The sequence below is a fragment of the Lepisosteus platostomus genome, chromosome 1, assembly GCF_059453375.1.
Source record: "Lepisosteus platostomus isolate fLepPlt1 chromosome 1, fLepPlt1.hap1, whole genome shotgun sequence".
Lineage (NCBI taxonomy): Eukaryota > Metazoa > Chordata > Actinopteri > Semionotiformes > Lepisosteidae > Lepisosteus > Lepisosteus platostomus.
In genome coordinates, this window is record NC_142611.1 from 65,247,705 (window position 1) to 65,255,980 (window position 8,276).

At 51.4% G+C, this 8,276-nt stretch overlaps 1 protein-coding gene across 1 annotated transcript in view; it reads right to left on the minus strand.

Moving 5' to 3' along the window:
• Positions 1 to 790, minus strand: part of rarga (retinoic acid receptor gamma a) — a 58,104-nt gene extending 57,314 nt beyond the window's left edge. Inside the window, exon 1 of the mRNA XM_088633584.1 lies at positions 49 to 790. The gene's annotated coding sequence lies outside the window, so the exon portion shown is untranslated. The remainder of the gene's footprint in view (positions 1 to 48) is intronic.
• Positions 791 to 8,276: the final 7,486 nt, after the last annotated feature.

Here is an 8,276-nt window from a genome sequence, read left to right on the forward strand (position 1 = left end):
GCAGAGCAAGATCGCTATCTTCTTGAGCCCCAGAAGGGCCACACTCACCGAGCTCCGGGTGCCGGTCAGGCAGGCGGACGGACGGACGGACGGACGAGGAGGAGGAGGAGGAGTATGTGTGTGTGTGGGGGGGGGTGTCTCCCAGACCGGCGCGGGCGAGGGTGGGGTGGGTGGGGGGGATCTGGCGTTGCCGAAGAGAAGGAAAGTCGAAGAGGGGAAGAGGGAAGTTTACGGCGCTGTAGCTGGAGTCCCCTTCTCTCGCAGAGCAAAGTCAGTCACTGGCAGTCTGTCTCGGTTTCTCTCTCACTCTCTCCCTTTCCTCTCTCTCTCTCTCCCCACACACACACACACGCGCGCGCGCGCACACACACACACACACTGACGCTCACTAAGAAATCATTATGCTCTTCGATTCATAAACCAAGACCTCGTCACGTGACACCTCCCCCCAACTCCAAATATACAGCACATTTTTTACAAACCACAGAATGCCTGCAGACGGATTTAAAGATTCAGAAATCTGAAGTCGGCAGCTCCCCCCCCTCTCTCTCGCTCTCTCCTTCTCAGCTTTCTTCCCTCAGATCTGTCTCTCTCTCTCCTTTCTGCTTCTTGTCTGGTTTTTTTTTTCTTTTCGGTGGCTTTCTGATCTGTGCCTTCCCTGTGGTCATCCGTCCCTCTCTGCTCTCTCTCCGATTCCAGCCTTGTCTGTCCCATCTGTCTTCCCGGGAGTCTCCCCGTCCCTCTGTCTCCCTGGCTGCCCGGCCCGACCCTCTGTGACTCCGACTCGCTGCTCCGTATGGGAAGAAAAAAAAGGTCGGGAAGGGGGTGGTTTTTCCAAGGAACAATGACCGCTGCCCCCAAGACTTCAAACGCGGTACTGCGGCTTTTAGTGTAGAGTTTGTGTCAAGTCATGGGAACATGCCACAGATGATTGCTGGCAAACATATCACTGGAGCACAGAGTGCTGTACTGATGCATCTCGTGGGGTTTCTAATCAACCTGCGCCCAGTTTCTTGCTAAGTGAGAGAGAGTGACCTTGTGACCCTGTGACCTCCTTACCCTCCTGCAGCCTGCCCCTGACCTGGGCACATGACCCAGCGCTGACAAACAGACTGGCGAGAGGTTGCAGTGAGGGGGCACCAGGCGCTGGAGAGTGTGAGTCACTGAGAGAGAGGAGACACAGGAAGAGGAGGGGGGAGAGGAGAGAGGAGAGAAGAAGGGGGAGGTGGAAGGAGACACAGGAGAAAGAGGAAAGTCTTGATGGGGAAGGTGGGGGGGTTGGGATGTGCCAGTGGATTAAAAGCAGTGCTACCCTCACTCTGTAGGCTTCAGAGCACTGGCGCAACCTGAATTGTCTTCCCCACCACCCCATTTCTCACCCTCCTCAGAACTCAACCATGCTAGGCTAGGAGGAGCCAGTCACCCCCAGAGCATGCGCGATAAGGAGCATCGCAGGCTAACAGGAAGGATTGCTGCAAATCTGAAAACACACTGATCGCAGATAAACTCCCTTGGAATTTATAGAGCGTAGTGGAGGCGGGGGCGGAGGGCAAAAGACAGAGGACAAAAACCTAAGTGGAATGAAAAGACGAAGAGAGACCAAGAGGAAGAGACTGATGGAGGGAGAGAAGGAGACATACAGCAAAATGGAAATAATGACACCAAGAACAAGAGGTTAACACCTCTCATAGAAAGGTGATTATAGGGCCGATTGCTGAGACATCTTAAATCACAGCTCAGTCACTGCACTTACAGGTTGAAACACAATAAGAGTCTTTGATTTGGAGTGAGAGTCAGGGAGGCAGTGTGGACCAGTGGTCAGATTAGAGGACTGGAGAGAGGACAGAGACAGTGTGGACCAGTGGTCAGATTAGAGGACTGGAGAGAGGAGAGAGACAGCGTGGACCAGTGGTCAGATTAGAGGACTGGAGAGACAGGGAGGCAGTGTGGACCAGTGGTCAGATTAGAGGACTGGAGAGAGGAGAGAGACAGTGTGGACCAGTGGTCAGATTAGAGGACTGGAGAGAGGAGAGAGACAGTGTGGACCAGTGGTCAGATTAGAGGACTGGAGAGACAGGGAGGCAGTGTGAACCAGTGGTCAGATTAGAGGACTGGAGAGACAGGGAGGCAGTGTGAACCAGTGGTCAGATTAGAGGACTGGAGAGACAGGGAGGCAGTGTGAACCAGTGGTTAGATCTGAGAAACTGAGAGGCAGAGAGAGGAGAGAAAGGGATTGTGAGGGAGGAAAACAGTGTGAGGCAGTGATTTGAGCTGAGAAGCTGTGAGAGACAGAGGCTGTCTGAGCTATCAGCTAGAACTGAGGAACTGAGAGAGAGGGAGAAAGGGAGGGATAGGGGAGAGAGACGGACATGGGAGGAGGGCGGGTGTCTGTCTTAGCCTGTTTCTCTGCAGGGTGTGTCGGGTACATGTCAAGTTTGAAGAGCTAACGCAGCAATGTCATTAAACTTGCCCGACCACACAGACAGCCCCAGGCAATCACACACACACAACACATACCAGACAATCACTACAGACACTGCAGAGACTGACACACACATAAACAAGCATTCACACTCACACACATACATTGACAGAAAACAAACCACAGACACATTCACGCTCAGATAAAACATGCACATGGCTCTGCAGTCAGGCAGCGAGATAGACGCCCATTTCCAACCAGTGGCTCTAGCTGGGTCCTTCTCAGGTACCCAGCGGAGTCAACAGGAAGTGGTTTACTCACCCACACTGAGGCGAAGGCAGGCAAACAGAATCACAGAGAGAGAAAGAGGGTGTGTGTGTCAGTATATCTGTCTCAGTGCAGGGTCTGCATGTTGGTGCACTGGTAAGAAATGTCAAAACAAAGTTACAGAGTGCTGCTGTACTCTATAGGGGGAACCTGCACTGTGGTCAAGACGAAAGTGTCCTCCAGAAAAGACAGATGCTGAACCAATGCAGACACAGTCTGGACACAGAGACAGGCGAGCCCAGATCATGCTAGATGCCCAGAGACACACAGAGTCTGAGTGGACACAGTGTAAGGAGAGATGACTCACTTCTTTTCTGTCCAATATTCAAATGCTCCAGAAAAAAAACAACAAATATTTTCTGGTGCTTTTAAAAATGACTAAATGACGTTTAGTGAATAAAAGAAATCATCAACATTTGCTGAACATGGCACCACCTAAGTGAGGACCTGAACAATTATTCTAACAATGGGATCAGTGTATCTCTGCATCTCAGACCAGAGTGCTTGAGCTCCAGTCTTGTTTTTCTACAGTACATCTCCTTGAAGCAGCAGAACCTGAGGAACTGGGAGAAGCTGTTGAGTTAGTCAAGAAGGAGCTGGTTAAGGTTGTTAAGAGCAGAGCCAGCTGCCACACCTCCCACTCCAGGACAGGGCTCTCCAGGCCTGTGTCTGAATGACCTGAAACAGCTAATCATTTTACTGGATTAATTTGACCAGTTGAACAGCTTCTCCCAGTTGTTCAGGTGCTTCTTTAAGGAGATCTGGACTGGACACCCTGTAGACATACTGACCCCCAAGACCAGGATAGGACACCCTGCAGACATACTGACCCCCAAGACCAGGACAGGACACCCTGCAGACACACTGACCCCCCCAGGACCAGGACTGGACCCCCTGCAGACACACTGACCCCCCAGGACCAGGACTGGACACCATGTAGACACACTGACCCCCCAGGACCAGGACTGGACACCATGTAGACACACTGACCCCCAAGACCAGGACTGGACACCATGTAGACACACTGACCCCCAAGACCAGGACTGGACACAACTAGACTTGAACATTTTGTTCAGCTGAATAAGTGTTCAACAAATGTAGAAGAAGGATCACTGTGTGATACATAAAGCTTAAAAAACATATCTTATACACTCAATAAATGAGTTACCTTGCTCCAAATACAAGGTCCCAATATTCCCTTCTCACTACCATATGTCTATATGGTATACAGGTTGTGTGCCTATCTCAATGACACTAAAATTGCTCTGCAATCAGACTAAAAGCATTTTGCTTTGTGTCTGTTGCGAATCTTGCTGGTCTTCTCTGAGAGAACTGCAGAGGGCCTGGCATCCTGTCAATGGGAATGAGCACACCTCCGCGTCAGTCTGAGTGCGTGTGTATCAGTAGCAGGGTCAGAGGTCAGCACTGTTTGTGTTTCAGTGTCAGTGGAGTGTGCTGGGAGGAGGGGGTCTGGAGATTTATGATCGGAGTGTCTGGGCTGCAGACTCATGCAGAGAATGAAGACAAATTATTTCTCTCTCTCCCTCCTCTCTCTCTTTCTCACTATCTACATGGAGAACACAAGAAAGGTTAGTGATGAGAGGAAGAGACCATTCGATGCACCAGCAGCCCCACCTGGGAGACACACAGCAGCCAGTCTGCACCAGCAGCTCACCTGGGAGACACACAGCAGCCAGTCTGCACCAGCAGCCCCTCCTGGGAGACACACAGCAGCCAGTCTGCACCAGCAGCCCCACCTGGGAGACACACAGCAGCCAGTCTGCACCAGCAGCCCCACTGCACAGCAGATCAAGGGGAGGAGAAAGACTTGAAATTAGGGAAAACCTGAGAGATTCCAGATTTTACAAACCCAGAGTGAAATTAAGCTTCCCTGGGGTTAACACCAATTATTTTACAAACAGGAGATCTTGAATGATCAAGTAGTCAGCACCTTACCTGAATGTCTCATCTGAAAGGTGGCACTTCCTACAAGTCATCATACTGGGACATTGGTGTGGAAATTCGAGTCCAGAGTAAAGAGCGCCACCTACTGGTCCACAGCAGCAGTAACCTATCCCAGTACCAACCAGAACCAGACCTGGCTAGCTTTTGTTATCTGATCAAACTAAAAGATGGCAATACTGCCATCATCACTTCAGACTCCTTCAGTCTTACAAACTAAAAAGTCCATTTTTGCCCTGTCCCAGTAATTTCCATCTGTGTGCTCTGGTTAGCTCTAGTTACAAGTCCAATTTGTCAGTGCAGTGCTATCTTAGCCTGCTCTGTTCAAGACTGAAAAGATTCAGCTCCTCAGGACAGGACATTCCTTTAAGCCCAGGAATGAGTCTGGTTGCTTTTCTCTGGACTGATTCCAGGGCAGCTACATCTTTTATTTGTAAAGCGGTGACCAAGTTTGTAAACAACACACTAAATAAGGTTGTACTAGGTCATTGTATAATTTTAATACAACATCCCTTAATTTAAATTCCATGCTTTAAACCGTGTATCCAACAATTTGTTTGCCTTATTTATTTATTTCTTGCATAAGTGGCCTCTTAGCTCAGTGTTTCCCCATCTTTATCTGTTTATTTTTCTGCTACCTGCATGCAACACTCTGCACTTGACTATATTAAATCTCATCGAGCAGGTGTTGGCCGGGTTTGTCAAAGTTTGTCAAAATGTTTTCAAATTTCCTGCAGTGTTTCCTCATCCTCTCTTTTCGGTGAAGTCTGCAGACCCAACCGGTTTCCCAGCTCTGCGCCGCAGGAACGCAAGATTTGTGAAAATCTCACTAGGCTAAATCACACACACGGTTCGAATCCACTGCTGCCCACTGCCAGACAGACTGATCGACAGTCTCTCCAGCTGACTGAGAAAGACCGGGGCAGGCAAAGGTGAAAGAGAGATAGACCTGGGGGAGAGGGAGACGGAGCGAGAGAGGGAAAGAGGCTGTTCGTTTTGGGATAGCTAAAAGAGGGCCCCAGTTGGAAACAGTATAAACCACAGAATGGTGTGTGCCTGAGGCTGGGGGGGGGGGCCTCGGCCGCGGCAGGTTTTAATCAGAAACAAGTCGTCTGTAATGAGATCACTGTTTCCCTCCCTCCAGATTGATGTCATGTGAGTCTGTGTGCTGTGTGCAAGTTTCTGAGAGACACACTGCACACTGACACAGCTCACTGCAAGCTCAAGAACCGAGAGAGGGGAGAGGAGAGGGGGAGAGAGAGGAGAGGGGAGAGGGGGGAAGAGGGGAGAGGAGAGGGGGAGAGAGAGGAGAGGGGAGAGGGGGGAAGAGGGGAGAGGAGAGGGGGAGAGAGAAGAGAGGGGGAGAGAGAGGAGAGGGAAGAAGGGGGAAGAGAGAGGAGAGGGGGGAGAGAGGAGAGGGAAGAGGGAGAAGAGAGGAGAGAAGAGGGGGGAAGAGGAGAGAGGAGAGGGGGAGAGAGAGGAGAGGGAAGAAGGGGGAAGAGAGAGGAGAGGGGGGAGAGAGGAGAGGGAAGAGGGAGAAGAGGGGAGAGGAGAAGAGAGAGGGGGAGAGAGAGGAGAGGGAAGAAGGGAGGAGAGGGGGGAGAATGAAGAGAGGAGAGGGAGAGAGAGGAGGGGAGAGAGGAAAGGGTGGAGAGAGGAGGGGAGAGTGGGAAAAGAGGAGAGTGAGGAGAGGAGGAGCAGATGGAGGAGTGAAGGGGAAAAGTGCTGAAGGAGAAAAGACAGGCAGAGAGGGAGGGATGAAGAGAGCTGAAAACAGAAAAGTAAACGCAGAGAGGGGGGGGCAGCTGTCAGTTTGGGGTATAAAGTTAAACACGGTCGTTTAGCAATGAAGGAAACCATTCATTCAGCCTTATCCCACCTCGTCACAATTTACACATTAATATTCCCGCAGCCGTGAAAAAACAGCCTGGAAAAAAACAGACACACAGGGCCCAGTGTGAGCACTCTCTCACACAGCAGACTGCTCAAGACAGGGACAGAGAGAGACTGGGACAGACAGAGACAGGGACAGGGAGAGAGACAGGGACAGGGGACGGATAGAGACAGGGGACAGAGAGAGACAGGGACAGAGTGAGACTGGGACAGGGCCCAGTGTGAGCACTCTCTCTCTCACACAGCAGACTGCTCAAGACAGGGACAGAGAGAGACTGGGGCAGTGAGAGAGACAGGGGACAGACAGAGACAGGGACAGGGAGAGAGACAGGGACAGGGGACAGAGAGAGACAGGGACAGAGTGAGACTGGGACAGGGCCCAGTGTGAGCACTCTCTCTCTCACACAGCAGACTGCTCAAGACAGGGACAGGGGACAGAGAGAGACAGGGACAGTGAGAGAGACAGGGGACAGTGAGAGCACTCTCTCTCTCACACAGCAGACTGCTCAAGACATGGACAGGGGACAGAGAGAGACAGGGACAGTGAGAGAGACAGGGGACAGTGAGAGCACTCTCTCTCTCACACAGCAGACTGCTCAAGACGGGGACAGAGTGAGACTGGAACATGGGAAAGAGAGAGACAGGGACAGGGGACAGATAGAGACAGGGACAAAGAGAGACTGGGACAGGGGACAGAGAGAGACAGGAACTGGAATAATGCCAACTCATTGCAGCCCCAGGACTATTCAAGAAATGGCAGCCTGAAGCCCCCCTTCAGTAAGCACACAGCAATCTACCAAGCCTTATCAGACAGCCTCTTCTCGTGTCCCAATTTTCTGTCTGCCACTTTCATCAGAGGTGGGGGCTACAGCGACCCCTTTCTGTAACTTTAAACAGCTCAGTTTGCAGGAGCATTCTGGGTCCAGTGTCAGGCCTGCCACCTGGGAGCTGAACCCACGACCCTCAGGCCAGGAGCCCACAAGACTGTTGTGGAGGCTGAGGAGTCTTGCCCCAGTCTCTGGACATTTTGAAATTCCTTGTTTGTTTGTTGTTGATGCAATGCGTGTGCATTGTGCCCTATCAGGGTGTGTGTGCACACACTCTGCCACATGTGTGTCCAATGAAAAGTGCTCCAGTCTCTATGGCTCTGCTGTATAAAGTTTCCTCAGAACGGGCCATGATGTCATCGCGACCTCAGCCTGAACCCACCTCTTGTCAAACAGCGTGACTCTCTTGCTCGCTCCCGTCACCCTGCTCCCTCGCAGGATCACACTGCTTTACTGGGACTGATAGACCAGTTACAGTGCTGCCAAATGCATGACAACAGCTCACAATTAATCAAGTAGCCCATCCATCCATTTTCTGAACTCGTTTATCCAGTACTGGGTCACCGGAAAGTCAGAGCCTAACCTGGCAAGCAATAGGCGCAAGAGGGAACACACTCTGGACAGGACACCGGCCCATCGCAGAGCAGGCAGACACAAACACACCAGTTTCCCAGAAGCCAATCAACCCCCCAGCATGTCTTTGGACTGGTGGGAACTGGAGCACCCAGGGCAAACCCACGCGAACATGGGGAGAACATGCAAACTCCACGCAGATAGTAGCCCAGGTCTATCCATCTCTACAAGGCAGCAATGCTAACCACAGCATCACTGTGCCACCCTCTTAA